Source organism: Bidens hawaiensis, unplaced genomic scaffold (genome assembly GCF_021521415.1).
Source record: "Bidens hawaiensis isolate Kalapana, Puna unplaced genomic scaffold, B.hawaiensis_p1.1 tig00016036_1, whole genome shotgun sequence".
Classification (NCBI taxonomy): domain Eukaryota; kingdom Viridiplantae; phylum Streptophyta; class Magnoliopsida; order Asterales; family Asteraceae; genus Bidens; species Bidens hawaiensis.
In genome coordinates this window covers 198367-223350 of record NW_027492452.1, presented here as the reverse complement: position 1 = coordinate 223350, position 24984 = coordinate 198367, and positions in this window count along the sequence as shown.

The window sequence follows — 24984 nt, the reverse complement described above, 5'->3', positions numbered from 1 at the left end:
AACTGTTCTTTGTTTCCTCTTTCCACCCTTTCTCTCACCATGAGCCATAGACTTTAGTCTTTTTGATTTTGATGAGACAGTTTCATCAGGATTTTCCCTCAGTTGCCTGACTAAAGCCTTCTCTTTAGCATCTCTTTCTTTTCTCAACATCTCTTTCAACCTAGCAACCTCTTTAGCAGCTTTGTCAGCTGAGTCATCTGGTCTTTTTTCAGCTGCTTTTTGAGAAGCTTCAAGAATAGTCTCCCCTTTTTTGGCATCAGAAACATCTTCAGCTTGTTCTTTAAACCAAGGTGCAGGAGAGGCAATTCCTAATAGCTTTGCCAGTTGATTCCTTTGGTCAACCATACGTTTCCTTAACTCATTTGCATGATTTTTTAAGGAATTTCTAAGCATAGTGGTATATGTGTTGACTTTGGTTTGTAGTATTTGAAAATGAGAAGTGAGAAAGGATCTAAGCTCAGCATACTCTATGGAAGAGGTGGTTTAGTGAGTAGTTGGTGGATGCAGGATTGAAATTCACTCTGGATGGAGGCCAACAATTGGGTGTGATCTTGGGGTTGCTGGACTTGAGTTTGAGTCATATTAGCGAGAGCTTCTTGAGCTAAAAGAACTCAGAACTCAAACTTCTGATTTAATCCATTAATTCATCAATGATTTTTGCATCAACTAACTTAATAGTCTCATCTGTAGACCCGCTGTCGGTATTTTTACCTACATCGGTAGTTTTATCCGAAACAAGCTTAGGATTTTCATCATGAGCTCGGTCAGATCGCCCTTTTTATTGGTACTGGGGACTTCCAATTGGTGTTTGATATAAAAATACCACCAGTTGTTGCCAGGATAGGAGTCTTAGTGCCTAAACTACTGTCCAACTAAGAAACCGTTGTTTCAATAGTTGTAGTAGGTACTCCTAATCCCATATCCAAATCACCTGAAGTGATAAGGACATTTTCCTCCTTTAGCTTTGGGATAGTACTGCCAGTCTCTACATCAACAGTTCTGGTTGAAGTTTTCCTTTCAGGTGATGGGGGTGAAGAAAGGACTGCTTTCATTGATATGATACTTTTTGACCAGTACTTGAGCTACTTCTTCAGTAGTTATAATGTGATGATCTAAAAGTGGTGAAAGAGAAGTAGCCCTGGGAGAGGGGCTTGGAAGTTGGAGTGCTTATTAGTGTAACAACCCGGCTTAAGCGGAAACACCCGAGTGTGACGTACAGATTGTTCAAACACACGTGACACTATCATGTGACAATATTATTATTAATTTATTTAAAAACTCAAGTACACAAGTTTAAAGCAAAGAAATAAATTTTATAACGAAAACTAAATCAACTTGTCCATTTATTTTTGTAACCTAGGTCTAATGTCTTCAAATGCGAATCAACCTCAGATAATTGTACCTGTAGCATATGTATAAAATAATGTCAACTATATAAATAATTTGTGAGTTCACACAGTTTTATATAATACATAAAAACCATACAATTCCATGAAACTTGTGAAATGCGTAAATAAGGGTTCTTTACACTCGAATCAATGGTCCTGAGTGTAAAGAACAAAGGAAGGTCCTTTCAAGTTGGGGCAACCAACGTACTCGGATATGAGGTACCCTTTTCACTCGATACAATGGACCTGAGTGCAAAAGGGGGTGTATGATCATACTTATTGAGGTACCCACTTGAAATCAACACACGTAACAAATAAGCAAGTAAACACACAAGTCCATGTAATGAATTGTAGTTTGTAAGAAAAAATGTAAATGCTTGAAGTTTGTAGAATACTTATGCTAACCCCAAAAGTAATAAAAGCGTTAGAAATGGGGTGTGAGAAACTCACCTTTGATATGAAGTGAAAAATAAACAAAAGCCGAAAGGCGTCAAAGGAATCGAATCATGTTGGAACATAGTTTATGGTTTATGCTTTGTAGTACTGGACATATTTGGGCTTTTATGTGTAAACCGAGATCTGTTGATCTCGGTGGGCTTTTGGGTAGTGTTGGGCTTAGTTGGTAGAATATATATATATAGAATATATGTTAACGGTTTAGGGTTGTTCATTGTAATCATTTAACCGTATAAGTTGTTAAGGGCTTAAGCACCCGATGTATAATATACGTGTGTTTTGAAGCTTCTTTATTGTGTTTGGTGTGTTCTTGGTTGTTTTCACAGAATCAACTTAGTGGTTAGTTTCCGCCTAACTGTTAAGCATATTGATATCACGTAGGAAGATCCGTCACGGGACTTACAATTGGTATCAGAGCCTATAGACCTATTCTAGGCTCGGTTATTGGTGATATCAAGGATTCTGTCGTTGATCCAAGAAGGTTTGTTGTGTTGAAGGTTTCTGGATCTCGAAGAAGGGTGTTCTTCATGTTCTTTGGCTGGTGAATGCTTTTTTTGGAGTAGATTTTGGTATATCTCATATTTAATTTAAATCCCATCATTCTCAGGATTTAGTTAAGTATTCAAGATTTACCATATCTTGAACTATCCTTAGTTCTCTGGTTGATTTTGAAGTTCTCGGGAAGATTTCAAGATTCACGGTCAGCATTCGAGGTTTTCGGGAAGATTTACAAGTTTTTTGGGTGAATTCATCGTTCTCGGGGTGATTTCATCGTTCTCGGGCAACTTCGTGTGTCTTCGGATACTGTTGACAGTTCTCAGTCAACATTCTATATTCTTGGACGAAATTTGTAGTTTTCGGTCTCTCAATTAAGTTTTCGGTTAAGGATACTATGGATCAATCATGTGTCAGTACGTCCTCAAATGCAACGCTCCATCAAGAGCTTGATTCCATCATGGGAACTACTACTCGTGTGCCTCGTTTACTGACATCAGACGGGTTTGTTGAGTGGAAGTTTAGGTTTGAGAAGTACGTGAAAGCGAAGGATGCAAAAATGTGGAGAAGCATAATTAGAGGTCTTTAGGTTATACCTATCAAAGAGAAGGCTCCGAAGAAGTTGAGACAAAGCCAGTTGAGTTGTATATAAATGCTGACTTTGACCTTGTTGAGGAAGATGAAAAGGCTTTAGCTACCTTGACCATGGCACTTTCACCTGAAATTGCCTTGGGATTTAGAGAGTTGATGTCACACCCCGACTAGCACAATGCGAAAGCGTAAAACGGAAATGTAACAGACACCTCTGGTATCAACACATTGTTTATAAAGAAACATTACAAACTAATTTACATTATATTACATTTCTTCGTTCTATCGTTTTTTTACAGTCTAGGTGGTACAAACAAAACTAGTTCGTTAACTAAACGTTCTTACTACTAACGCCTTTGCTTCTATTCACATAGCATCAACCACACACTTCAGGCAAGTGACAGATCACCCAATCATTCCGATTTAGGTACACCTGAAAAACAGTTTAAAACGGGTCAACTACTAGAGTTGGTGAGTTTCACGAGTTTCAAGAAAACAGTAATGAGTATTCACAAGTCAGCACTTGTAATCATGAAACAAGTATGTATGTATGTCAATGATGTATGTGATGTAATTATGCTAAGCTACAGTGAAGCCTGGACTGTTCGTGCTGCGTGCCTCCATTTCCCACCACTGTGGCCCCTTTCCGCCCACCACATGCCCCGGTAGCTATGCCTAACACTACATAGCTGGTTCGTAAAAATAAAATATGGATATGTGCAAACGGGATAATGTCTCAGCAACCGTGCTGGCCCCGCCTGGGTTTGTCAAACCAATAGTACTATTCACAAGCCACCGGCTCGAAGTTAATCACTGTGATCGTGGGGACTTTCGTGTGTTAGCACTTAGATAATTCACATCATCACATGTTTCAGATAAGTATATAGATATAAGCAAACATGCTTTTCACCCCAAAAGTTCGTAAAACAATTTAAAAGTGGGGTCATGAAACTCACGGTTTAGTAGATATTCAGTACTGTATCAGCTCGTGGTTTGTTCGGTCCGCTATCAGTAGTTCCTATAATCAATATCATAATAATATTAATATTTTAATATTATTATAATCTCAATACTAATCTGGGTTGTATAACTAATCTGGGTGTAGCTGGAACGCCCAGAAAGTGGCAATAGGCTTAGGTTGTGATGTTGTTCAATGTCTAATACTCAAAGCAATTTTTCATCAACATAACAGCCCTTAACTTAGGGTTTCGGCTAGTGCACAAAAACGAACTTTTGAACCGTAAAAACGCCGTTTCAACCCTTTAATCCGTGTTTATGGCCAAAAAAAAACTATCAAAACAGGTTCCTTACCGTGTTTATGATCAAAACATGTTTATGGACCATTTTTAGGATTTTTACACGGTTAGGAATGATTTTTAGTAACCAAGACATGTTTTTATGGTATTAAAAAAGTTTAAACAAGCATAAAAGCTACTTATTTAAGCTCCTTACCTTAGGGTTTGAAGGTTTTCTGGAAACTCAGGTTTAGAGCTGCTTGGACCTCAATTTTTATCAACTAAAATGAATGAACAAGCTTCCAAATAAGTTTTATAAAAGAATGGGGGTGGGGGTGGGCTGCGGCCGGGATTCCTTATGGGCCTCCTTTGGGCTGTTTTGGCCCAATAATCTGGTTTCTCAAGCCCAAATACGAAAAGCCCGGTCCAAATTTAGTTCGGGTTCGGTTTTTGGGGCGAAAAACTTATCGGGTGCGTTAAACAGAGCGAGAACGAGTGTTTTTCGGCTAGTTTTGTGTAAAATTATAAAAACATACTATATGTTTGTAAAAATCAATAATATTTTAACGGATCGCTTAAAACATTTCAAGTAAGTGTTTGGTAAGTCTTTTTCGGCTTAACGGATGATACAATGCTTGGTTTGTAACTATCTTTCGCGTTTAAATCTATAGCGGGTAGTTAAACGAGCATGTTTTCGTTTAACTTGTTTGCTATCAAACTAAGACCATATTTCTAATATTTTAGCTTGTATAGATCGTATATCACTTATAAATGGCCCCCCGAGATATCTGGATCATAACCCGACCCATTCGGTTAATCGTTCGTTTGTTACGCAAAAGGCGTTTATTTGCTTAATCGATAAATACGTACTGAGGTGTACCTTGTTTTGGCTCAAATGTCACAGTTGAACTCTGTCAAAGGACTCTGGGAGGCTCTAATTGAAGTGTTTGAGGGTAATGAGGACATGAGGAGAAGTGGGCAAGATCTCCTAAGACAACAATTTAACATGTTCAATCATGTGTTAGGAGAATCTTTGGAGAAACAGCTTCACTGGTTCATCTAGTTGATCACGGAGATTAGGTCTACAAATATAAATCTCACATCTACTGAGATTAACAACAAGCTGGTTAACTCACTGCCTCAGAGCTGGGACTTGAATGTGGCTGTCATTAAGAAGACAAAGGATCTATCCAGATTGACTCTGTCTGAGGTTATGGCAATCATCATGGCTTGTGACATGGATTACAAGCAACGTGCCATTAATCATGCTAGTACTTACAACACTGCAGGTTATGGTACTCCGGCAAATAATGCACTAGTCTCTCAAGAAAACCTCTCACTATTCAAGAGTCAGCCACCTTAACCACATCAGCCTCAACAGACCTTCTCCATGTTTAGATCTTCACAAAGTCAATCCATTCCTCATTGTACACCAGCTACTCCTATTTTCTTTCCGCAACAAACTACTGCACCAAAATCACAAGCCTCTATGGCCCTAATGGCAGGTTTCATGAACTGCTATAATGATTTTCTTGCTGGAGACTTGGTGCAACCGGTGGTAGTTGCTGAGCTGGATTAGATACATCCTGACAATGTGGAGGAGATGGATATCTCATGGCAAATAGCCATGGTTGTTTTCAGGGCCAAGAAATTCACCAAAAGGATAGGCAGGAACAATTGGAATGTGCATGCAAATCAGAAAGTGGGTTTCAACAAGAATTCTCTAAGGTGCTACAACTATCATGAGCCGGGTCATTTTGCTCGTGAACGCACAAACCCGGATAAAGAAGGAAATAGAGAAAGAGCAACGGTCCTGGTGAATGGTGAAAGAGAAGAGAATGTGACTAGTTCGATTACGGGTGAACGGGGTCTGGTGGTTCAGAACTTCTCCTGGGAGGATCAGATGGCAGCACTGAGTTTGAGTAATGAAATTGCCAATTTTGTTGAGATGGATGTTGATGAAGAAGAGAATGAAGCTGAGGAGCAGGTGATGGATCTTCAACATGTTTTCATGGCTTTCACCTCCACCAAACAAACTGAGATAAGTTCTGTATTTTGTTCTCAATCTTGCATTGATAAGGTAGGCCTGTACAAAATACATAATAGTAATCTAATGAGAGAAATTGAAAATACTAAACATGAAAACTCAACACTAAGGAAACTAGAAAAGGCATTAAATGATAAAATAGAGGCACAAAAACAAGATTTCTTTAAGCTTCAATCTGATTTTAGCATAAAGTGCTGTCACCATTTAGATGCCAAAAATAAAGTAGCTGAACTAACCGCCGAGTTAGAAGCATCCAGACTGGAGATAGTCAAATTGACAAATAAATTCGAAAATGCTGAATTCAATTTTAAAAAATTTGATGTCTCTAGTGCTGTTGTTGAGTCTATGATAGAGAAATAGTTAAAATGGAAAGAACATAAAGGTGTAGGTCTAGGCTATAACATGGTACCACCCCCCGTATAATAATAACTACTCAAGTCTTCTTCTTACCAAGGAAGAGGAAGAAAAAGAGAAATGTCTGCAGTATGGTAAGCCAACTGCAACTGGTAAGGTTGATACAGATTCGGCAACTGAATCAACCTCAGGGGTGAACGATTCTAATGTGTCTAGTTCGTGTGCAGATGAATTCATAATTGAGGACTGGACTGAGGAAGATGATGAATCACCCTTTGACTCATCTGTTTCTTTAAATATGCCTGTTTTGTCTGTTTTTGAATAACAATGCTACTAATGTGTGTGTGGGCTCTGTTTTCAAGAGCAAAAACAATCGTTTGGTTTCCTTTTCTAGAACTTTTGAAGGAAGTGATATGTCCTTAAATAAAAGTGGTGAACTTAAAAACAAAAATAAATATTTGTCACCAAAGTTTGTGAAGGAAAAAGGGTCTTAGTTCCTAATAATAAATCCAGAAATGGAAAAACAAGCTCACACAACAGAGCGAGACCGGGAATCGGCCACAATGATTTTTATGTTAAAAGACAAACCTGTTTTAATTGTGGCATTCCCGGTCACATTGCAAGAAACTGTTCTCGTCTCCCGTACATTCCATATTATAGAAGCAATCAGAGAACCATGTCTCATAATGCTTACAAAAGTTTTCATTCAAATAATTCAAGGTATTATGAAACAAGGCACTCTGAAGGCAATGTGAGAAGAGTCAAGGCTGACAGGTCAAGCTTTTATCAGACCAAGCCCATTGTGACCCAGAAGCAGAAAGAAAGCACGGTCTCGGTTCCTAGACCAAAGTGGGTGTATGAGCCGAGAAAATTAAATAGGGTAAAGTCAAATGTGTCTTCTATCCACAGACCAGAGACCAAGTCAACCACCCGTATAAATCAAAAAGTTTTAAAGCCAAAATACATGTGGTTGCCAAAGTCCCCAGTAATAAAGTCCGTATCACCACACAATTCCATGTTTGATAACAATGATGATATGACATGGCAGCCCGTAACACGTCTAACTAAGTCAGGCTTACCCAGAACTACTATGAACTGGGTACCCAAAACTAACTAATCTCGCACTTTGTGCAGGAACAGCTATGGAAGAATATTATCAGACCATGGTTTGTGGATAATGGCTGTTCCAGGCACATGACGGGAGACATATCTCAGCTGAGTGACATTCAAATCTTTAATGGCGGATATGTTTCTTTTGCGGGAGGAGAAAAAGGGAAGATTACTCAAAAGGTGTGTCGCAGATTTGTGATAAGGGATTCTCCACTCATTTCACCAACAAGGAATGCTCAATTCTATATCTGGTATTGTCAAACCAAGCACATTGATATCATAATTCATTTTATTCGTGACTGTTACGACCGGAAGCTAATTCATCTTGAACAGGTCCACACTGATAATAATGTGGCAGACCTATTTACGAAACCGGTCGGAACAGCCAGATTCAATTTGCTTGTAGGGTTTCTTATGATGTTATGTTTTGAAGTCTGAGTATTTTTGAGGTTAAATTTGCATATAAATATTTTTTGAGGTTAAGTTTGTACAAATTTAGGGGGAGAAAAACACAAAAATATAAAAAGAGTATGTGTGCGTGCTTAATTTTAAAAAGAAAACAAAAAACAAATTTATGCTTTGTTTTGTTGCTTAAAATTACGTCGGTTACTCAAGTTCAACGCTAGGGGGCGGCGGTACCATGATTTCTTAACCGAAACTCATTGGCGTTTACCAAAAATGTAGGAGAAAAAAAAATGATTTTTTTTGGGATTCGTTTTAGTTTTGTGAAAACGAGTTACAAAACCTGATGCGTTTAATTCATTTATTTATTTTTTTATTTTTTTTTATTTTATTTTTTTAGCAATATGGTGGTGGTAGTATAATAACCAAGGTTTAGGACTTATTTGAAACAAAAGATTTTTTTTTATTTAAAGATTTATTTAACCTTGAAAATATAAAAATAGTAATATAATAATAATAATACCAATAATAATACTAATAATGATAATAATAGTATTAATAAACCATTGGTTTGACTTATAGTCTTTTTTTTTGTGAAGAAAATCAACTTGATTATATACTTATTCATTAACTATTTTAAAATAATTGAGGATTTGTAATTACAAGATATGGTGCTCATAAAATAATAATAATAATAATAATAATAATAATAATAATAAATATGATGATAATAGTAAATGCGAAAAATTATGCATTGTTATTTATTTATTTTTTTAATAGATGCGTTTGACGAGTATGATGGGACTACGTATTGGTGCAAGGCTACGAATAAGCTTCAAGTGGTCATGGAATGTGGTTTAAGGTATTGCACGATGGGAACAAGTTAGCCCTTCCTTAGCATAGCGGTGATTGGGTATCTTGGGTTTGTGTTGGGTTATGGATTGGTTAGAGCATAGATTTGGTGTTTTCTCTTGTGGTTGTGGTTAGCGATGAATTTTTGGGTTATCATGGTCGGAATTTCGATTGTCAATTGTTGATGATCTGGGTCGTCGTTTTTTGGGTTGAAAACGAGAAGACATGCTATGAACAGGTGTAACAAGAATCGTGAGTCTCGGAATTGTGTATGGTATATAAAGAAATCTTTGATAAAGTTTGTTAAAATATGAAATCCATAATAATAATAAGTATTGTGAGTTTTCATGAACCACCATGGACTCTTATGTTCCAACACAAAAATTGAAATTTTGAAAATAAATCGAACCAAAAGCTGTGTATTCGTGTATCACCACGACTTGACAGACTTTCGATTAAAACACATCGAGGATCAGAGTCATACGTCGCATGAACCACCATGACTTGTGTGACATCCTAAGAGTGCAACCATATCCTTATCACAAAGGTGGGCATGATCATGTTTGAAAGTCTGAAGATGCGATTTATGAGGAAGAAATATCGGAAACACCCAAGTTAAAATTGATTTTGAACAAAATATATATATGTCTTAGGCCTAAGCCTTGGAGTTTGTGTGTGAACATGTGTGCAGACGACGTTATGAAATATTATAAATATAAATAGAAGCAAATGAATGAACTTGTAAGTGCGGGCACATAGCACATAGAGTATACATGCAGTTTTGGACCCTAAAATAAACTATAACTATACTAGGCCGATACGTCTAACAACCTATCTTACATTTACGGCTCTGATACCAATCTGTAACACCCCGGCTAAAGCGGAATACACCCGGGTGTAACGTACATATCACTCATAAGCTCGTAACACTATTAAAGCGACAATAATTATATTTAATTCATTTCAATACATCACAAATACACAATCAAATATTAATACAATAAACTTTGAATTTTCGTCTCTTGTAACCTAATGGTCCAACTACTAGAATCGCTCTTTTTTCCGATCCAGTCCCTCCACCACCGCGAACCCCAGTTAGATTCAGGCATGCTACACTTTTTAGTTATGGGAGAACCCAAGTACTCTTTTTCGGATTCAGGAAAGAACTCTCATAGATCTTTTTTCCTTTTGGAAGATACAGGAGCGAAACAATCAACCTATTGATATTGGAAGACCCAACGGATTCTTCCAGTGTATCATTTCTGGGTCCAATGGAAATCATAGGTATAGGAAGAAGCCCTAATTCTATTCTTCGATCCTTAAACTTCAACCTGCAGCACGTTGAAAATAATATATTTTGTCAACAATAATGTTTGCGAGAATTCATATAGTTTTTGCATATATATAATACAAAAAGTGTAAAATTCACAAGTCAAGATGTATTGCCTAAATCATAAAGCAAAGAAAAGTAAATACATGATATTCCCGTTCGCTTGACAAAAGTCAAATCTACTAAGGAACCCCCGTTCGACGCGCTACTTGGAGTATATAATAATGATACTGCCATTTAAAAATGGACAGCGTAGGTACGCCCCGTCGGACCCTCCCGCTATGAGTATGTGTATGATACCGCCATTAGCAAATGGACGGCGCAGGTACGTCCCGTCGGACCCTCCCGCTATGAGTATGTGTATCCACCAACAAAAACAGTAAACAACTAGCACATAATCACACAGTTTACAAGCAATATGATACAAAACAAATACATACAAGACACGCATTTGAATTTTAGTTTGACACAAGAAAACTAAGTTTGGACGTGCTACACCCCAAAACGTGTAAAAGTAAAAAGGGGTTATAAAAACTCACCTCGAAATCGAAGATAAACATGCAATGAAAGCCGAAAGCACAATAATGAACCGAAGCAACCAAAAGTGCGTTAAAGAATCCGAAATGATTGAATTTCTTGAACTATAAATAAAACAAAAGCAAAGTCTAACTATCGGGATTGAAAAAGTTATAAATGTTTGGTTAATAGGGTATTACGTTGTTTTAATGTATTTTATTAGCATTTTATGGCATTTGGTATCATAATATTAATTTTAAGCTTTACGAAATTTAAACAATTTTTATACGAGAATAATATTTGTTGAACGCGGATTTTAATGCTAAATTTTATCTCAAAGAATATTTATGTTAACGAACTAGAGTTAAAGAATTTAAACACTAACAAATTATAAAAACTATATTTAACGGTTTAAAGTATTTTTATATTGTTTACTTTACAATCTAATATTAATGCGAAGCACGTATTTTAAATTGCTAATTTTATCAAGAACGAATATAACTAAGTTATTAAAGTTAACAAACAAATTAAAATCTAACAAATCTAAAGTCTGCGAGCTAAGGTTTATCGAGATATAATTTAACGAAAATACGGTTTAAAGAATGTAAGGTTTAACGAATTTAGCATTACCGAATTAAAGTTTAACGGATTAAGAGCTAACAAATTAAAGTTAACGAGTTAAATCTAATGAGTCGTAACGGAAAAATAAACTAATTTTTAATGATTTAACGAGTGGAAGTTAGATTTTTAACAATAATAATAATAAATTATAATTTATAAAAAAAAATTATTTAGTTTAAAAATAATTTACTTGATTTATTTAAGTTTTGATAATGGTTTAAAAGAAAATACCAAAAAAAATTGCGTTGACTTGGGTTCAAACTCGGGTCTGTAGTTTAACAGCCAACAACATTAACCAACTGATCCAACTTAATAACCTGATTACGAATCAGAAACGAAAATATAAAACTGTAAATGTATATTCATCTCCTTCCTAATCAAACCCTAGATTTCAATTCCCTTAACTGGTTCCATGTTCGTTAATTTTATATTAGGGGTTTTGATTAACATCAAACAGCTATCAAAAATCATATAATTATTAACTGGTTTGGTTATGGATTGACGGAGAACTACCACTCGCCGGAGACGAATTTTGACGGATTAAATTTGAGTTACCGAGAGTATATTTGAGTGAATAATGGATTGTGACAAGTTGAGATGATCATTTGCGGCCCTTATATAGGATTGTTTGGAACTTATTGCGTTTAAATGGCTGTTATTGATTTTAATGCAATTCCGGCGGGTTTCGCGAGATTATTAGGCCGTTAAGAAGTGTTTTAACGTAATATAAACAATGATTAAGCCTTGCCGTTACGGTCTATGGGTTTTACTATTTTTAATTGACGTCTTGACGCAAGTTTAGGATGGTTATAAAAATTTCTCGGGTCGCCGGATTTGTTGTTGCGGTCGCCGGCGATTACGGGTCAAATTAAGAAGTTATTACTCATTATTTGTTGACGGTTAAGGCTATTATTAAGATCAAAAGGCGTTACGGCTCGTTAATTGGAATTTAGTGTGCTTTAACAGATTTCATGGGCTCGCCGGATTTCGTGTTCCGGCCGTCGGAACCTAGGCCGGAAAAATGTAAGGGGAAAGGGGGGTGGGCTGGATTGTGAATATATATTTCAAGAAATTACAAGATTAGTTCCTTAGGTTTCAGATTCTTTTAAGTTCTGGATTTAAAATATATTTACGTTTTAAACCTTTAACTTTAACGATAAAACTTGGATAAAAGTTATAAACCTTTGATATTTTTGTATTATGCCCGAATAGTTTGTAAATCAAACAAATAAAGACTTAACATCTAGAAAGCTCGTTAGTTGAACAAAAAGAATAGAAAAGCGGATGAACAATAGTCGTAACTAATCGTGAATATTATATTAACGATGAACAAAGAACATAAATACATTTAAATGGTAAAGCGGGTCGGTTTAAATGCAATTACAAGCAGTAACGTTTACGAACGTCAAATAAAATACACTAAACGAAACTTGTTATATATAATATATTTATAAACGAAATCGAAAAAATTTAAAATGGCTCGGATTTTCGGGTTTGAAAAATAACAAATGTTACAGGATTCACAACTTTTAGAAATTTCGTCCCGAAATTAAAATAAAAATAAAACTTTTAAAAGAAAACAACTAACACATGGAGTTGTAAAGAAATTTTAACAATTTTTATATTCATAATTAAATAAAAACAATAACGTCGATCTTTGAATGACCCGAAAGACGCCACAAATGGAAATATGGCAAGGGCACTTATATGTAGGTTGTACCTGCGGCGTATCCACCATGCCCTTATCATACTACATTTTTCTCGTCTTTCAAAATCGTTCAGGGTTTAGAGTTATTGCACACAACGTACTTATTATGTCTTCCATTCGAGGACTTGGATAATTACGTGTCGACCCATAATTACCTTTATCGTCGGATGCTCCACATAACCCATCCCATGATCCCATTGTGTGGGTTTTAAGATAAAATAAATTCTTATATGAAGACTTTTAAATCAAGAACAATAAACTATAAGGATTAAAAATAACAAAGTATATAAACGTCCTTATGTCAAATATCAAGATAAATAATGTAACGTCAGGATTAACAATAACCAACGAAATAATTGAATAAATTTAAATAACGAAATTCTTGAATTAAGGAATATCCAAACAGAAAGTTGAAAGATGAAATAAATTAAAGGGGTATTGAAGTTAAAAGAAAACCCTTGTTATTAAGGATACTATGGTAAATTCATGAAAACATATGATAACCGTAAGAAACTATCAAAGAATTAGGAAATTTGAAATAATGACGCAAAGATGTTAGCATCAATAATCCCGGGGGAAGTTTAACTGCCACGAGGATAGGTTTATGTTTGAGACGTCTGCATTGAGTCATTGGTAAATCGCAAATAGGATATCAAATCATAGAACAAGTACATGAGGCTCCTATTAGATAGCTATGTCTTTAGCTAAAAACATAGCCCCAGCTTGAAAGTAAACCGGTCATAGGTAGCCAAAAGGGTGATTACGGTTTCTATTAGATAACCATGTATATAACCATGCACATGGTCCCGGTTTCCACTAACGCTTACGTTTGGGGTTAACCGGTCATAGACCGTTAGATTGAATCAATTCAAGAGTTACCCAAATCTTACTTAACGTATGGGATGCGTGTCGTGCTTAGTGAGAATAGTAAACTAGATCGATCAAAATGCAAACATAAATTCATCAATATCATTGAAAATTTAGAGTACATGGAGATTTCATTTAAACGGAAAGAACAAAGAATAATAATAATAATAATAATAATAATAATAATAATAATAATAATAATAATAATAATAATAATAATAATAATAAATGCGAAAAGGAAAAATAAAAAAAATGTTGCCCGCAACGCTTGTCTTCTCGAGGGTAGGTGGGTCTTTGGTATGAATGCTAGGGTGGGTGGTGCCATGATTTCTTAACCGAAACTCATTGGCGTTTACCAAAAATGTAGGAGAAAAAAAATAATTTTTTTTGGGATTCGTTTTAGTTTTGTGAAAACGAGTTACAAAACCTGATGCGTTTAATTCACTTATTTATTTTATTTTTTATTTTATTTTATTTTTTTAGCAATATGGTGATGGTATTATACTAACCAACTAAGGTTTAGGACTTATTGAAACAAAATATTTTTTTTATTTAAATATTTATTTAACCTTGAAACAAAATATTCTTTAAATAAAAAAACTAAGGTTTAGGACTTATTTTTATTTTATTTTATTTTATTTTTTATTTAAAGATTTCTCGGGTCGCCGGATTTGTTGTTGCCGTCGCCAGCGATTACGGGCCAAATTAAGGAGTTATTACTCATTATTTTTTGACGGTTAAGGCTATTATTAAGATCAAAAGGTGTTACAGCTCGTTAATTGGATTTAGTGTGCTTTAACAGATTTCAATGGCTCGCCGGATTTCGGGTTCCGGCCGTCGGAACCTAGGCAGAAAAAATGTAAGGGGAAAGGGGGGTGGGCTGGATTGTGATAATATATTTCAGTAAATTACAAGATTAGTCCCTTAGGTTCAGATTCTTTTAAGTTCTAGATTCAAAATATATTTACGTTTTAAACCTTTAACTTTAACGATAAAACTTGGATAAAAGTTATAAACCTTTGATATTTTCGTATTATGCCCGAATAGTTTGTAAATCAACTAAATAAAGACATAACATCTCGAAAGCTCGTTAGTTGAACAAAAAGAATAGAAAAGCGGATGAACAATAATCGTAACTAATCGTGAATATTATATTAACGATGAGCAAAGAACATAACTACATTTAAATGGTAAAGCGGGTCGGTTTAAATGCAATTACAAGCAGTAACGTTTACGAACGTCAAATAAAATACACTAAATGAAACTTGTTATATATAATATATTTATAAACGAAACCGAAAAATTTAAAACGGGTCAGATTTTCGGGTTTGAAAAATAACAAATGTTACACATATAAGTCTTATGCCTAATTGAACCTAAGCATATCACTGGCGCGATGAAAGTCATGCTAAGTTCTAATCACCTGTCATCAACCTTTTCACTATGTCATAATAATGTTGAAAATGAATCATTGTGAAAGTATCCTAATCAATATGATCTCATGTTCGGATCTTTTCTTAGAAAGGACGGTTGTTTTTAAAAAAACTGAAATTTGATCCCAATATATGTTAAATATTCTGAAGGCCGGATAGATAAATAAATTTTATTTTAGTTTAGTTTTATTTTGTTTTCAATTTTATTCTATTTACCTCATATTTAATCATGTCGAAACAGACGTCTTTAAGAAATCAATTTTCAATCGGGATTTATTTAATGAGTGGGCCAATCCTTTGGCCCAACGGGTGTCTTGATTCTCGGCCTGGTTAGATTAGCCCAGAGTGTTCTCTTTTGGCCCATCTGGACACCTGGCCCAGACGATTATGCTTCAAAAGATTAAGAGGCGGTTTTTGTTTAAGAAAAATTTTTAAAATCTGCAAATCTCTTAACTCTCTCACTTTCAAATATCAAAATTCAACTTGCTAAATCAAATTTCATACATCGTTTTCGTCAAACATCAAAGGTAATTAATCCTCACTGAATCGATTTTCTTAATTAACGTTGCGAAGACATTGGGGAAATCTCGAATCGGTTGAAGTGGGTGATAATGCTTGCGTAGACGTTTTGCATTGAGCGATTATAAGTAATCAATGGAGTTAAGAGATTTATGAAGTTGCAGGTTGTTCTTCAATGGCGTTTGGTGTATCTGTGACGATGAAGACTGCAAGACCCCGAATCCCGGGAATCTCACAGTTGGTAATCATTCAGAAAACTTAACAAATTATTAAACCCAAGATAGTTCATTTCATATCAAAAACTAGTTCAGAGTATAAATCAGCGGAAAAATCATAATTATTGAAATAAGTTCCCAAAACCCGGGAATTATGCCCAAAACCAAATTTCAATGCATTTAGTAATAAATGAAAAGAACAATGTTCATTAATAAAACTTTCCGACTAGATATGCCTTCCACCGTCCAAGTAGCCTCGAGCACGTCCAAGCGGTAATGCATCCTCCTCTTAACCTGAAACTCACACTAACATGCACACAAAGTCAGCTTGAGCTGAGTGAGTTCAAGTTTTAATAATTGACATTTATAATAATCATTCCAAGAGTTTTAAGATAAAACGGGATACGAACAGTTAGGCCATCATCAAGAATAAGTATTCATACTTATACGTATATATACCTCTATATATTTATATCCCTATAAATATCATCCAAGTAATAACATCAGGGTCGAGCACACGTACAACCCAAACACGTAACATCTCATCCAACGCATGCAAACACAAAGTAGGCATACGTAAATATCCTTAGTCGATAACGACTAATTAACATCGCCAATTATTCGCCATACAATAATACATGTATAAACATACGTACAAACATACAATAATATCATCCCAAGGCCTACCCCATACAAGTAAGCTCATGCAAAATAATTTAAACGGTTCATCAAGAAAAATCACTTAGGTGTGCATGCAAGCCCAAAACTTGAAAAGAATAAAAAGGGGCATCATGAACTCACCTGAAACAAGGCACAAATTCACCATGAGCTAGAGAACCCCTAAGTATCCCCACAACTCAAACGCCTGTCGGTTTACATACAATCATTACCAATGACACCGAAAGGACTCGTTTATCCTACGAGACGTTCTAACATGGTTCGAGTTACCTAAAGCCTCGACCTGATCAAACTCAATCATAACAGCCCCCGGGGCCTTACATTTACCAACACGACCCTTAGATACTACCGGAAATAAAGAATTCACAAATTACCCCTGGAAGCACTCCGTGAGACTAATATGCGCGTTTAAGAGTTGTTTAGGCACATAACATCCAACTCAGCCCCGTGTGGACCCAATTAGATAAATTCATAGCCAATAAGTCCACACGACGCTACACGAGTTGAATGGGTCGGTAACTTGCAAGCACAACGCACCAACTATTCAATAAACGCAAATACGCGTTGTACCGACCCGTTTGAGTAACCGAAAACCAATTCAGCTCCATTACCTTTAAAAATCAGTTTCTTACAGCCCACAACTCATACCGAGACTACAACATTCGAATTGGTTGTTAGTTCCCTCAAACAACGTGCTAGACATCACAATTCACAAACTAGTCAACCGAATTCTAGTTTTCACATCATCAACGATTGACCAACCTAACGAATGCCAAAATTCACGATACTCAAGTATGATATACATAACATACCTAGGACGATTATGGAGCAAACACTTCACTTAAAACAGCCCCGAACGGCACTCAATTGGACAGCCACCGGTTAAACCTAAAACGAACGAATTGATCTAACGAGTATAAGGAGCATATTTTAGCACGCAAAGATGTATTTTAATGCATAGTAAAATGATAGAAATAAATTATGAAATTTTTACCAGAGTTGTATGAATGTCTTAGATTTATAAAAATATTTTTTTTATATTTTTCTAGTGCACACAAAAATCATAGAAATTCCTCCAACACAGAAAGGTACGTGCAGCTATTTCAGTGCGTAGAGAAAGTGTTTTATTTGTATAAAAATCATTACCAAACCAAATTAAACGATTCCAATTGGGTTATAATCTTGGTTTGTCGGGGGCCGTTATTCGGGGATTTCCAATGGAGGTTGGCATCTCTTCCGACCCGTTTTGGGGGGTTGGGTTTATGTTCAGCCAGGGATGTATCTACATATGCTTTTGTGGCTTTGAGAGCACAATCATGGAGTTTGTAGAACCACATTCTTCGGGGATGTGGTATTAATGGGTTGGACACAGATTACGTGTGTGCGATGGATCGTTTACGTACTTCACTTCCCGATTTTGATCTTAGCAAGTTCTCTAATAAGGACACCGCCCCCTAAAGCCCAACATGCTTTGGCGAGTGCCTTATTTAGTGGAATCGTCCAGAGTTTAGAAGCGAAGTTTGATCTATCTCCTTGCCAAAAAGCGGTGTTTGAATGCCTTCGAGCTCCTCGGGCCCAGGATTTTCTAACGGTCATCCCTATTGAAGGATTAGGCCAACACATGTCGGGGTTGGAGTACCGGGCTATCCTTACGTACCGGTTAATGATCCCTATGTTTCCGATTGATGAGCCTTGCCCAGTTTGCCGCAAAGTCTGTTTGGATTCCTTTGGAAACCATGCGGTGTATTGCAAAGAATTACCCGGTTTTAAATATAGGCATGATTTGGTTAGGGATGTCCTGTGCGATGTTCTTATACGGGCAGGGATTTCTGCAAAAAAGGAGGCCCCAGTTAACTTTCTTACAGATCTGCTCGAAGGGGGGTCCACGCTACGACCAGCTGATATTCTTGTGTTTGGGTGGGCAGAGGGGAAACACGCTTGTGTGGACCTTACAGGAGTGTCTCCTCTTGTCGGGCTCAGGGACCGCGGATTTGTTGTGGGTCAGGCTGCGTTGAAGGCCGAATCAGGTAAAGTTGCCAAACACGAGAAAGCCTGTTTAGAAAATCAACATGTGTTTCTCCCTTTTGCTTTTGATACATTTGGGTTTCTGACCGCGGAGGCCGTGAATTTTCTAAACAGGGTTCAGCATGTCGTTCATGGTACTTTGTCGTCTCCTACAACCCAACGCTTTGTTTTTAGTAGAATTGGTTTTGCTATTCAAAAGGAGGTTACGGCGCAGCTTGTTGCCCGTTTGCCTGCCACTTTATTGTAATCGTTTTAACTTTAATGATAAATTTACTATAAAAACAATGATGAGCAATCTGCAAGGAAAGAAGAAAGAGGTGTTCCTGATGTACCCGAGGTTTCTGCAAATGATTTTTGACTCTCATTATCCTGATCTGATTAAATCAGTGGAAACAATTGATATGAAGGCGTTGGGACCAACAACCTTCGGGTTAATAAAACAGTCAAGGAAAGGAACAAAGGTAGTTTATCAAGGAATTCATCCGTTGGTAAATTTTGGAAGATTTGCTGAGATTGAGGAGAATCCGAGAAACGTTGGTGTTGCTATTGCTGAGGAACATTTGGCTCCATCACGGCCTTTGAAGTATTATCCGATGATGATGCTAATATCTCTCTGTCACAACAGTCTGTGCCTACTACTGAACAACTCAAGGAGTTTGAAGCATTAAAGAAACAGCTTCAGTCGACTGCATTGAAACCTCGTCGGTCAGTCATGGTAACACAAGAAGAAGATTAGGGTGAAGAAGAATCATCCGCCGATCTCATTCCACGAAAAGGAGAAAGAAAGATCCGAGACCTGGCGTGTTGGTTACTGAAATAACATCAACTGTGCCTCCAACTATCACTGAGCCTGAAAATGTTGAAGCTCACGTTGCTCAAGATCCAACTGCTCAAGAACCAATCATGGAAGTAATTGCTGGCATGTTTGATTTTCAAACTGATATCAATTCCCACACTGAACCATCGGGATCATCCAATCCGATTGGTGAAGGAAGCTCAAGTGCAGCCGATAAAGTAACACACATCTAGGCCATGCAAGACAAGTTTTTTCAAGATAGGGGCAAGGTTATTGCTCTAGAAGCTGATCCGGTTGAAGTTTATGTCTTACAGCGTAGAGTATTTGAACTTGAACAAGACTCGGCTGTAAAAGATATTCGCATTAAAGAACTTGAAGAGAGACACATTGACAAAGACAAAGATTCTAGAACTTCATGCTAACATGGGTGGCCTTACTATGATATATCTTGATCTACAGCAAAAGCTAATTCAGAAATTTAGAGATGAATTTAGAAGCTCGGTAGATATTGAACATGATAAGCGTCTAGCTTCAAACATCAACACTTTTGCTGGTATGGAGAAATACTTGTCAGATCCACCAAAGACAGATGAACAAAAGGAAAGACTAATGAAGAAGAGGATGCTCATTAGGAAGAATTCAAATCAGCATGTGGTGTCATCTGAACATTCTTAGAAGTTTGTTATGAACCTGCAAAAGGGCTTCTCAGATAAATACAGTGACCGATCTGGAGTTCTTTCGTGGGGTTATGATGTGGATAAAAGAATGTGGTGGGTTAAACGGAAGTCTGGCCGCACCGAGTACTATGATAAAATGAAAAGATTTGGGTCTTGGACAAAGGTAGATTTGATTGATTTATCTCATGCTGCATTTCATAATCCAAACAATGATCCAAAGGCGAAAAACTTTCATACCTTCTTGATTCTCAAGTGGAACGTGGTTTTCCAGATATGACTACAGCCGAATCTTTTCTTAAGAAGGCTATGGGTTTTCGTGACCCTCACACTAATAAAACCATGGTAAATGTTATGTGGCCACCGACAGACAAAGGAAAATCAATTTCGATCAACAAGAGGTTTCCTGAGGGAGCTCTTAATGAAATGAAGTTTTGGACATATGATGGTGTGACGGCTACAGTTATTATCAGATTGAACAAGGGTCAATATCGTCTTGTTAATCCTAAAGATTTATTGAAGTTCGGAGAAAAGGATCTCAAGACTGTTAGCAAATTTCAGATAACTGCTGAGCCACTTTATGAACCAGCTGCTAAGGAGTATACTGGTATGGTCGGAGCAATCATTCATGAAGGTCTGTGGGCAGGTGCTCGTAATGCAGTGGATTATGATATCCTTGAGCATGAATAAAGAAATAAACCAAGGGGAAATTGTTGGAACGTAGTTTATGGTTTATGCTTTGTAGTACTGGACATATTTGGGCTTTTATGTGGAAACCGAGATCTGTTGATCTCGGTGGGATTTTGGGTAGTGTTGGGCTTAGTTGGTAGAATATATATAGAATATATGTTAACGGTTTAGGGTTGTTCATTGTAATCATTTAACCGTGCAAGTTGTTAAGGGCTTAAGCACCCGGCGTATAATATACGTGTGTTTTGAAGCTTATTTATTGTGTTTGGTGTGTTCTTGGTTGTTTTCACAGAATCAACTTAGTGGCTAGTTTCCACCTAATTGTTAAGCATATTGATATCACGTTGGAAGATCCGTCACGGGACTTACAAATCGGGTGAACCTCACGAGCTATAGATGAAATAAAACGAATATTTAACGACGAGTTTTTGGAAATATTAAAGCAAATTATTTTATAATTTTGTTGGAGAGATATATCTTATTTTATTATAAATTTTTACCATTTTATAAGGCGATAGATTATTTTAATAATATTTTATGTTTTAACGGAGATTTTATGATTTAATAATATTTTAATATTACTTAATAATTTACGGTAACTACGAGAAATATGAGGTTTGTAATGTACGGGTTAACGTTACGTGTTAAAGTTAATTTTTAACAGTTGAACGAGTAAATTTACCATTTAAAGTTTAAAGTTTATAATCATCGATCGAATTAAAATAAGTTAACGGGTTTGGAAATTGGCCTTTATATGATAAATTGTGAGAAATAATTTATATTTGTTTATACAAATTTTATTTGGTTTATAAATTAATTTTAATCATTTATTATGATTTTTAAATAATTAACTAAATTATAAAAGGTAATAAACTGTTTTAAAAAAAGAAAAAGAAAACATCATATGCCTGACCCGGGTTAACCCGGGTCCTCTCTGTTTACAAACAACAACCTAACCAGCTGTTCTAATACTCTTATTCAGTTTAGAAACGTAAATAATTATATATATACATTATGTCATGTTCATCTTCCAAACTATAAACCCTAGAAATTTCAATTCTCACAATCAGTTCCATGTTTGTTAGATTGATGTTAGGGGTTTTGATATATGGACAAAATAGAAACAATAACCCTAACTTAATTACCTGGAATAGGTTCTCAGTGATGGTGAATGGACAACTCGTCGGAAAATGTTTTCTTCGCCGGAATCAAGATATTCAGAGGGATTGTTCACACCATTAAGTGTTATGAGAAATTTTGCACTAGCAAGTATGATCTATTTATAGTTAGAATTGAGCCGTTGGGGTTTAATTATGTGTTAATGGTCTTTAATCGTTTTCCGGTCGTTGGTGCTTTTAATTCTATCATTATTCCCTGTTAATGCTTGCTATTATAGCCGATTAATAATTGTTGTTTGTGGAGATCAGATATAAAGTCATTAAACGAGTTAAAACGTGTTTTCTGGTGGCATTTAAGATTGCCGGAAAATATAACAGGTCACTGGCGGCGACCTTCCGGAAAAAGGGGGGGGATGGTGGGGTGGGCGGCTGGTATTAGGGCATTTTCATTATTATATTATTATTTTGAATTAAATGTTTGCTTTTGGTCCCTCACTTTCTAATTTCTTTTAAATTCAGTCTTAAAGTAATGTTACAACTTCAACCCTCAAAATTTGAAATATTAATATAAATGAACTTATAGTTATATTTAGATATTTACGAAATAAGCCTGTGAAGTTCGAGAATCGATTAAGTAAGGGATATAAATTGTCGGAGTCTCGTTAAAAGCTTGAAAATAACAGAAAATGAACGAATAATGTACTTGAATCACCGAGAATGAATTTTATTAATGAATATTAAAAGAAATACTTCAAAACGACCCAACGGGTCGGGTTAACGAATACAAATCCAAATAGAAATCCAAATACAAAACAAAATTGACGAATGTCACAGCATTCCGTACTTTTGAAAATTTCGTTTCGAAATTAAGTAGAAGAATCCGTATAAAAAAGATGAGGATACTTAGTTTGCATCTGGTCTTCCCATTCCCAAATAATGTCACAGCGCCACGTTTGGATTCCCAATGAACCTTTACCCAGGGTATACAGCTACGTTTGGTTTCCTTATCTTTGTGATCCATGATTTTCACCAGTTTCTTAATTAAGTGCATTGTTTCATCGATACGCACTTCATCGAGTGGTATGTGGAGATTTCCCTTGGCTAAACATTTCTTAAGGTTTGAAACATGAAACGTCGGATGAATGTTCGAAAGTTCTTGCGGAAGCTCGAGAGTATAAGCCACAGTACCAACACGTTCGAGAATTTTGAAAGGTCCAATATATCTAGGAGATAGTTTACCTTTCTTGCCGAAATGAACCACACCCTTCCAAGGGGATACCTTTACGCTCTGTTCCAGAGTTTCATTTAAGAAGAGAAGAGAAAGGAAAGGGAATTAGAAGAGAAAGGAAAGGAAAAAAATGAAAATCATTTCATGTTCCTAAGTTTAAAAAATATGAAGGAAAAGAAAGGAAATTCAGTATTTTACGTGTTCTTGAGTTATGATGAAAAGAAAAGAAAGTAGCATTTTTACAATTTTACCCTTTAAGTAAAATTAAACATTTGATAGCATACCTGCACTAAAACAATCTGCACAACACTTTCTGCAATGCTAAACATAACTTCTTCCTTTTCAAGTCTTCATAGAAGTTACAATCCATTACTTTGAAGAGTTCATTACTCGTTTCTCTAAACCATACTTTAACATTCTGAAATATCATTCTTCCTTCTGCAAAAAAAAAAAAAAAAAAAAAAAAAAAAAAACCCTTATTATAAGTTAATGTTATTACAAACCTTAAATGGAAAAAAAAACAACTTTAGTAATGAGTAGGGGTTTTCGGGTCAAACCGTGAGTCAAACCGTTATTAACGGTTTTTGATTATTCGAAACCAAAACCGAAACGCTTTGGAATGTTTTGAGCCCATTGGGTCTTTATACAAATAACTCAAATATGCAGACATAAAAGAGGTTATTTTAGACATTAATTAAACACAAAGACTTTTAACTTCTTTATAAACATAAACTAAATGAGTATACATTATATAAACTATCATTTTAACATCATCTACAATCATTCTAGGAGTTGGTTCTTTCAAAACATATTATAAGGGTTTTAAAAGATACCAAAAGTCAATATGGTCTAAGCATTACAAAGTCATATGCAGCAGGTGGTCATATGCAACAGGTGCTGTCTATATTTTTGACCTGCATTTTAGCACTTCATCATACAACTTTCTACAAGGTAATACAAATAAAATTCACACATACAATTGTAAGCGCTTACACAAAATAGAATTATATGCATATACGAGTAAAAAAAAGAACCAAATCAACAATTAATTGAAACCATAACATTCGTTACAAAATCAAAATGAAATACTAAATGTACTATTCTAAAACTACTTTGACATGTCTATTTCATTGTTTTGATACATCATATAGTTAGTCCACATGTTAGTTGCAATTGAGTTCCTTAGTTGCTCATAATCGGTATTTCCCTCACGTATGTCTCTTGTATTTTGATGTTCTTCCTCATGTGGTCCATTTAACACCTCTTGTGTGACCTCATCTTCAAGTTCTTTGTCACGATCTTCCTCTAGTAAAAAGTTGTGTAAAATATAACAAGCCAAAAAGATGTCAGATTGTGTCTCGCAAGAGTAAAATGGTTCTGTTGTACTTCTAATAATAGGAAACCTCTTTTTTAAGACACCAAATGCCCGTTCAATTGTGTTGCGTAATGATGCATGACAAAGGTTAAACAACTCCTTTGCATTCTCAGGGGGCACGAGTTGGGTACTCTTTCAAATGATACCTAACACCTCTATATGGTGTCATTAGGGTGCTCGTATGAGGTAAACCCGCGTCTAGTAAACAATATCTACCTACAAACAGATTGTAATTAGTATTATAACAAATACTTACACAAT